The 9,199-nt window shown below is 37.1% G+C and overlaps 1 pseudogene; it reads right to left on the bottom strand.

Annotated features, from left to right (window-relative positions):
- LOC107555448 (uncharacterized) overlaps nt 1-7,339 on the bottom strand; it is a 15,451-nt pseudogene extending 8,112 nt beyond the window's left edge.
- Nucleotides 7,340-9,199: the final 1,860 nt, after the last annotated feature.

The raw sequence follows: 9,199 nt of genomic DNA on the forward strand, positions 1-9,199 counted from the left end.
TATATATATATATATATATATGTACTGTATAAATGTACTGTCTTAAAGCTTTTGTCCGAGGTCAGATTATTTCACTCACTTCACACCTGCGTAGTGCTGAAAGGCCTAAAAGGCAGGACATTAGATAAGGTCCTTAAACGTGATGAAACATACACCATCTCTTCATCCCCCACTTTTTACAAAAAACATTACAATCGGAATATGACATGATGTAGACTGTTTTGGTTAAAGGATACTCACTGCCTTGACAACTACAACAAACCAAGCAGTCTTTTTTCACTTTTAGCCCGCTCAACAGGCTTGTGTAGCAAGTATCTGTAGGCTTATTCCAAGAATTATTTCCCCGAGTGGCAATCTTACTGCACATCTGGCTGAAATCAACAAAGTTTTTTTTTTATTTCTACATTAACCTTTATAAGTTCGAGCACTCTTCAGGTTCAGAAACTATCCCCAACCCCTTAAACCCTAGAATTAATGAAGACATGGCTAAAGAATTATGCAGCCCCATTTCCCCTCAGGAGGTCCAAGAAGCTAATTATAGATTAATGCAGAATGGGAAATTCCCAGGCCCTGATGGGTTTACAGTTGAATTTTATAAGGCATATTCTAATTTACTAGTCCCAATTGTAAGATTCTAGCCAAAGTTCTCTCTCTTTGCCTCCAAGATCTCATGCCATCCATATATTCTTTAGATCAAACGGGCTTTACATCGGGAAGGCATTCTTTCTTTAAAGGGGTCATTGGATGCCAATTTTCCACAAGTTGATATGATTCTTTAGGGTCTTAATGAAAAGTTTATAACATAATTTGGTTAAAATTTCTTTTTTTACCCTACCAAAATCAGCTCTGTTTTCAGCAAGCCATTCTAGTCCATGTTGCTTTAAATGCTAATGAACTCTGCTGACCCCGCCCCTCTCTTCCGTGGGGTGATGAGCAGACTGTAAACTTCAGCCGCGAAACTGGCTAACTAGCACATTATTAGGAAAGGCGATTTGCAAGGATTCATAAAAAACCCTTATACTCACTTCTTCTGTTGATGAAGCTAGATCACGAATGATTTGCGCGAACTTAGACGCATTTAGGCAGATCGGGATCGGCGCATTTCCTTCAAAACGAAAGTAACGTTAATCCAACGCTCAGATGTTGGGACTAAATGGTGACTGCTATATTCATTATTACATCCAACAACAAAACACCTCAATCGCTTAATCGGAGACGTTCTTGTCTTCCCCTGCACCAGAGTCAACACAATGGCGGACTGATGACAGCTCACTCAGGCGGGTCTAAGTTAAGACGCCAGTGTCAATCAACTATCGTGGGAGGGGCCTGTACAGAACTACGTCATTCTGACAGGAATCTCAGAACAGCCTGATTTGAGAAAGGGGATTTAAAAAAAAACACTGAGTGGATTTTTATCATTATAGGATGGATGTGTACACACACTTCCAACACACATTTATGTTCAAACAACTTGTAAAGTGAATTTTGCAGCCGATGACCCTTTTAATACTAGAAGATTGCTCAACATTTTCTCTCCTTCATCCACTACCCCTGAAGTTATAGTTTCATTGGATTTTACAACTGAAGTAATACCTTCTATATGTCTGCAAAAAAACATTTTTTTTAAAACTTCTTGTAAAAATACAGTAAATCAGTAATATTGTGAAATATTGATGCTCTTTAAAATAGCTTTTTTCTATCTTAATATATTTTATTCTTGTGATTGTAAAGCTGAATTTTTAGCAGCCATTACTCAAGTCTTTAGTGTCACATGATCCTTCAGAAATAATTTCTTCTTATTTTTTTTATTATTATTTCTTATTAACGTTGAAAAGAGTTGCTGCCTAATTTTTTTGTGGAAATCGTGATACATTTTCATCAGAATTATTTGATGAATGGAAAGTTAAAACATTCAGCATTTATTTGAAATAGAAATCTTTTGTAACATTATTAATGTCTTTACTGCCAAATTAATTCTTAAGGCCGTTCCACAATGAGCGCGATGCGAAAAAGCGAGGCGAATCGCCGACGAACAGTGCTTTCACACCGAGCGCGAAACGATTGTTCGCCTTCTGCTAATTCACGCCTGCACGCTAGGTGGCACTGACCAGCAATGCACTTTTCCTCAGATATGTATCTCAAATATGGATTTAACATCGTCCACAATATACAGCATTAAATTAATATAGCTAAATAAAGTTAGGTTCTAATGTAAATAGACGTACAATTAGCATCAACCCATATTTGAAAATGTATGTAATTATTCATGTATTTTCTTAAAACCCACTTTAAACCATCATCGAGTGCTTGTAATAACTCCCGATTGTGCTCTATAGTTGATTTTGATTCCAGGCAGACATGCACTCTTTGTATGTATGCCACACTGCTTATTGTCATAAACATCCTTTATTGTTATAAAAATACCACATACAGAAAATATATCGTCATAATCATAATCATATGTCTACTTGCTTTCATATTTCACGTGTAGAAAAATGTTTCCCTCGATTTTATTAATATGGAAACTGAAAAGATTCGTCGGACTGATTTGGAAAAACAAAAACATTTGCATTTTCGGTGCGCGAATGTTCGCGGTCTATGTGGAAACATCCAGGAATCTGTTGTTTTATTCCAGTGAGTCATCGCGTCCGATATTTGTTTAACTTTTTCGCGCTCAGTGTGGAAAGGCCTTTACTGAGAAAAAAAAAACCTTACTAACCCCAAACCTTTGATTGGCAGTGTATGTAAACTTATATATTGAAGAATATCTAAAAAGGAGTACAGCAAGGAGGAAGGAAGAAGGCAAAACATAAACAAACAAACAACCACAGTTATTAACAAAAAAAGTGCAACAGTAATTAAACTTCACGTGTTATATAGCTATATTTATATAGTTATTATGACTGTTAAACTGCTTAAATAACTTAAATTTGCTTCACATGGTTTTGCTGCCCCTCATGATCTTATGCTTAAAAAACATGATCTTATGGAACATCTGTTTAAGATCAGTGTCTGATTTTGTGGCAGGGTAGGAATATCTTTTACACCAGAATGTCAACGATCATATCAGGGTTATTCATATATTGTTCATAACTGTTGAAATGCCCATAGGAAAGCTGGGTAATCCATATCTGCCATTACATGAATAAAAGTGAAAATATGCATACCAGGTTCTGCCGCTCAGTGAAGGTGTAGGTTATTGAACAACCATTTTGCAGCTGGTTCTTTATCTGCAAAGGAAAGCATTGTGTGAAAAATCATAGTTTGCCGTATGTTTAGCACATATTTATCAACATCAGAATTAATTTTAGTAGGGGCTTTAAAAGAGGTCAGGCATAGTTTCATGCAACTTTTTCCCATTAGATGGCACTTAGACTATCAGCACTATTTAGTGCCCTGCCATTCATTTAGAAAAATTTAATGTCAAAATATTTCTGAATTCAATTTTAACTTTCACTAGCACTCAAACTTAACAAATAATTTATGCATGAATGATCATTGCATACAGCTGTGGGATTTTATAACAAAGCAAGCATAATAAATAATTTTCCGTATAATTTTATAATACAAGTACATTATGTTTAGCCCACAGGGTGATTTACTGCTAGTAAAAGCAGCTTTTCTTACCAGACGTCTTAAATTTAAGAGATGGTCCTGGGTGACAGAGTGCTTACATGGACCTGGCACACCAGCATACACCAAATGAAAGCACAGGATAAGGAAGATGCACAGATGCCTTACCTACAATCACAAAACAATTATTATGAGTTTTATTTATAAAAATCACACCTGCATAGATGATGTAGATTTGTATTTATTTATTTATTTTTATTGCAGTTTTGGCAGATTTTAAGTTTTCAACACTTTTTTTAAGGTCATGTTAAGAATAAGTTTCCCCTTATAATTAAGTTTCCCCTTCGAGTGGGAACTCGCACTGCATCCCCTGGAGGACACTTTGGGGAAAGCCGTCAGCCTGACCAGTGTCTGAAGCATGTGTGCAACACTTCCAATTCATTGGATGGCAGCAGCCTGTGACGTCAAGGAGGAGCGCTTGGAAGTATAAAGGGGCACCTGCAATGCATGTCACCAGTTTTTGTTTTTGTTTTCAGGAGCCGTTTGTTTGTTCAGCGCGTATGAGACATGGCTAAGAGCTCGACCGAATGTTTTAGGAGTGTGTGACTCTGAGGTTTCTGACAACCTATGGGTTATGTGTTTGAGAGTGGAGCATGCATGTTCAGTGCTCAAGCATGCTGAATGCGCAAGGACACGGGATCCAGAAGAGCTCTCGCTTTAGTCATCCGATCCGGCGGATAGCGCACTGCTGGCGTCATCCAGTCATGATGAGGAAGTGCATGTAGTTGGTGGTGACGAGGAAAGTGTGAGCACTGAGTCATCCCAGCATACGGGTAAATGTTGGAGGTTATGGCCTGCGCTGCAAAAAGGTTGCGGGCTATCTCTCCCAGGGTGAGTTATCTTCTTTGAAGGCTCATGTTCTGCCATCCAGGTCGCTTCAAACCACCTCGTGGTTGAATGGCAGGGTGTATGTGGCAGTGGGTCAGGCTAGAGGGATTTTACACATGATGGCCATGTTACAAGCCTACCAGGCAAACCTGCTGAAAGATGGATGAAGATAAGGGTTTGTTCCCTGAGACTGTAGAAGAGCTGCAACACACTACGGATATCCCTCTCCGCGCCACCAAGCAGACTGGGCAAGCGATGGCTGCAATATTGGCCATGGAGTGGCATCTGTGGTTGAATTTAGCGGACATCGGGAGGAATGAAAAAAAAAACTTTCTTCGCAGTCAGCTCTGTTCTCGCCTTCCATGCTTTTCTGTATATCTGTCAAGGTGGTGATCGATAAGTTCAGTGAGGCAAGGGTGCAGTCAGCAGGCTTTAAGAGGTACATCCCTCGCCGAGCCAGATCGTCTCCCAAAACCTCTGACAGGGCTGGTCCATCACAGTCCGAGGATCGTAGACAGGGCCAGAGGACTAGCATAGCCACTCGTGCTTTTCGCCCCTCTTGGAGTTGAACATAGAGGAGGCATGACACTAAGAAAAGTAGAGGGGATCTTAGGGGGTGATCGATAGAAGGCCCTTAGTGCTCCCTTCCTCCCCCCAAGGGTGTTTTGCCTAGCTGTTGCATACATGAGGCCCTGACACTGGACTAATAGCCACTTTTCCACTGTCGTGCCAGTGCGACCCAGTGCTTTAAATGGGCCGGGCGGGGCTAATAGCCTCGGACCTGTAGCACCGAGGCCAAAATCACGCTGCGTTTCCACCGTCGGGCCAGAAGCTCTGCTGCGCTTCACTAAAACCCGCCCTTTACACGCCTCTCAGGAACAACGTCACGACGCAACCCCATCATTTTACCAACAAAGAGAAGTTATCAGAAAACTAAAAATAAATAAATCACTGGAACTAGCGCGATCACAAAATGAACATGATAAAAGCGGCAATTTGTTTGCATGCTTTGTTAAAGATTTAAATCCAAAAGCATCAATTTTTTTACAATAATAAGTGATACATTGATCATAATGAATTAATTTATCAGGATTGAATATCCTGGATATTCACACAGAAATAAAACGGTATGGACATAGCCTACCTGCTTATTCAGTCGAGTCTGTTTCTGTTTATTTGAAGTCACAGTATATACATCACATTTAGAAATAATGATCATTTCTATATTTTTACAAAAACCATTATAATATTTTTATGACATATGCAAAGCTAAATTCTTGAGACGAGACTTATGACATATAAAATATGTTACTAAATAAATACACAATTGTGATAGAGAAAGAAGCTGACGTCTGATTTCTTCAAGCGGTCGCATTTACCATGTTTACTATAGTAACGTTAATGGCTTGCATCGCTTATAAATATTTCTGCCTTGTATGGTCATCATAATCCACATCGGATCTCAAACAGAAGTTATTTTAAACACTCACTGCTGTCTGAAAGTGAGTTTTGAACTAAAATTATTTGAAAAGTCTTTAATGCTGGTGTTAATGCAGTTCAAACAATCTGTCACCATTTAATGCTTTTCAACTTTTGACAAATATGTAGATACTGTAAACCATTTTTTTTAAGTAAAACAGATTATTGGAGTACATTTTACAATAACAATAAGAATAATAATAATACTATTGCAGTTTTTCTACTTCAGACTGTAATGTTTATTCAGTGTGTTCCTTGCTATAACAATATCTATAGTAATAAATAAATATCAAATAGGTGTTAGAAATAAATTTATGAATAAATATATTATTCAGTGTGTTAGAAGTCCCCAACAAATAAATGTACTAAATATATAATTCAGAGTGTCGAAAATGAATGAATATACTACTAAATATATAAGGCAAGGTGTTGAAAAAAAAAATATATATATATATATAATATTTATTTTGGTTCAAAGCAATAAAACAGCTTTAATAGCACAACTGCCATGGGTCTAGGGAGTCCTGGAGTATTTAGCCAATAAAGCATGTAGTGATAACAGGTAAGAAGGATAAAGACCCCATAAAAAGTGAATGTTTCCATTACCAGATCTTAAATGGCTGTGTGAAAACACTTGTGTGTGTGAGACCAAATAAAAAATACCAAGGAATAAAAGTGGACATAGCAACTCAACAATCTACAATTATATTGCCAGAATAACTATCAGGGATTACTCAGAAGTTGCCTAAAAGGACAACCAACTGAAGCAATGAAATTTCACAGTCCACAGCTCTCTTCTGTACATTCCACGTCTCACAAAAGTTGCCCCCAGTTATTTAATGGTTTGGCATTCTTACATTGAAATAGTTTGATGGCCATGAATCAAGAAATAAAAATCTATGGGAAAAGGTTCAACAAGAAAGGAAAACAGTGTTCTCAAGTTTCACAAGAGGGAGATGAAATTAAGGCTCTTCAGAGATCGTATCTGACATTAAACAAACCACATTCTATACATCAATCTAACGTATTAATCGCGCAGAAGCAGAAACTGAAAACGGGTTTAAAAAAATCAATGAAACTTCCATTATTAAATGACACGAACAGTCACTTCAACACTTTCCTTAAGCAGCAAGCATATGTCAAAGGAGAGCAGCAGACTTACCTTGGCTTTGTGGGCTGTTATGTGTTTGTTCATCTGGCTGACCTGAGCAAATAGAAAGCAATGAATTCCACGTGTAGATTCATTGGATTAGTCTTTTTGTTTTGCGTTTGATCCTAATGAAGATAGTGTCTGCCCCTCCGAAGATCTCTGTAGGCTTAAAGCATCCAGATATTGATGGCTGTCTTGAAACGGATCTGCGTGTGAAACAGTTGAGGCGTGCTACATTGATAGGGTGAATGTTTCTGCCTGAGGTCTATGGTGGACCAGTAAAGTGAGCTGTGATAAAGACCAATAAAGTGAGCTGTGGTAAAGACCTCCTCCTCCTCTTTCCCCCCTGTTGGGCTTTATGAAAAGATCTCTCTCACTTTCTCTTCACTCAGATTATTCATAGATCCTTCAATTTTTTTGATGAAGGAAGTGTTAGCTCCCTCCAGACCAATATAAGACCTCTCAAAAGTTACATTTGGGGATGAGTTTAAAATTAAAATCATCTGCTCATTCTACAAGTTGTAATGATGTTTTAAATGTTTTAAAGTTTCCATTGAGAGTAACTTGCAGATCTTGATCGTAAGTAGTTTTCTTAGATATAAGATATATTTGAAGGTAAGGTATGTTTTCATCATTTACTCATTCTCATTACACTTCAAACCTTGTATAACTTGCTTTTGTTCATGAGAAACAGTACGTGTTTAGTAGTATAATGAAGGCAAATGGCCAGAAATGACAAAAACAAACCATAAAAGTGAAAGCTTCTCAACTCATGCAATAAGTTTTCTGAAGGCATACAAGAGATTTGTGTTAAGTCTTGTTGAGGAACATACTGAAAATCCTTCTCTCCGCAATCTTAATCAGGCTCATTTACATTCATATATGATATCAATATGAAGTTTGACATCAATGACAACAAACAGCATTGGTGACAGATGAATGCTTTAAAGCCCTTTAAGGTGCTTTTTGGGTGACACTTTATAATAACTTTCATTAAAAACAGATCATTAGTTAATATATTTTCACATAGCTAGAGATATGTGATAATGTGCTTGTTAATGAGTGAGTGAGTGAGTGAGTGAAGTGAGTGTGAGTGAAGTGACATGTGGCCAAGTTGTTACTGAGTGAGTGAGTATGGCGCCAGATTGGCCTCAAAAATAATACATTTATAAAACAAAATTCATAAATTCACAGCACAATTTACATTTACAAAATTCGATTCGTAAATTCAAAACACAATTCATAAATACAGAAGTAAAAGCATAAATATTTCCCCAAATGCTCACACAAAAGCATCTTACCTAAATAAATTTAAAATGTTTACACAAATCATATATTTTAATGCTATATTGTTACTGAAATTTTTATTTTCCTGCGTATTTCGGTAATTTGCGTTTTATATCCTATATCGCTATAAAATGGGTAGGTTTAGGTTTGGGGCAGGGTAATGGGTCTAAAAATCTAAATTGCATATTAATAAAATGATAAAAATGCATATTCGCTATAAAATGGGTAGGTTTAGGTTTGGGGGCAGGTTAAGGGGTCTAAAAATCTAAATCGCTTATTGATAAAAATGTATTGATACGAATATCTTAATGATATAAAAGATACATAACTATTTTTACGTTTTTTAGCTAACAGTACGTAGCGATTTGTACATTTTAAACGTTGAAATACGTCTAAATTGTACGTTTTAGCATAAATAAAAACGTACAAAAGTGTACATTTTGTGCTTGTAAATGTTACGTATTAATACCTACGTATAAACATGAGACCAGGCTGAATAAACAGGGTATGTGCAACTTTGGTGTATAAGACAGCAGGCTAACCGGGTAGCTGTATTTTGTGCGAACGATATAAATCATAATGTGATTTTGTAGAAATTGTAATCAGTGCTAAAAAAAAGAGTACCCATTAAAATGTCTTCACATCAAGGACCCGATCATAGAAACAATGCACAGTACAAGCACAGCGTTGAGCTTCTTGAGTCTGTTCAGTAAAGAGCGTTTTGATTGGTGGATTAAAAGCTCACCGCGATTGGCTGAACGGAACATCCTCCAAAAAAAGATATTTATGAATCTTAACCTGCCAGGAAGGTCTCAAAAATAC

The sequence above is a fragment of the Sinocyclocheilus grahami genome, unplaced genomic scaffold (assembly GCF_001515645.1).
Source record: "Sinocyclocheilus grahami isolate Dianchi unplaced genomic scaffold, SAMN03320097.WGS_v1.1 scaffold2.1, whole genome shotgun sequence".
NCBI lineage: Eukaryota > Metazoa > Chordata > Actinopteri > Cypriniformes > Cyprinidae > Sinocyclocheilus > Sinocyclocheilus grahami.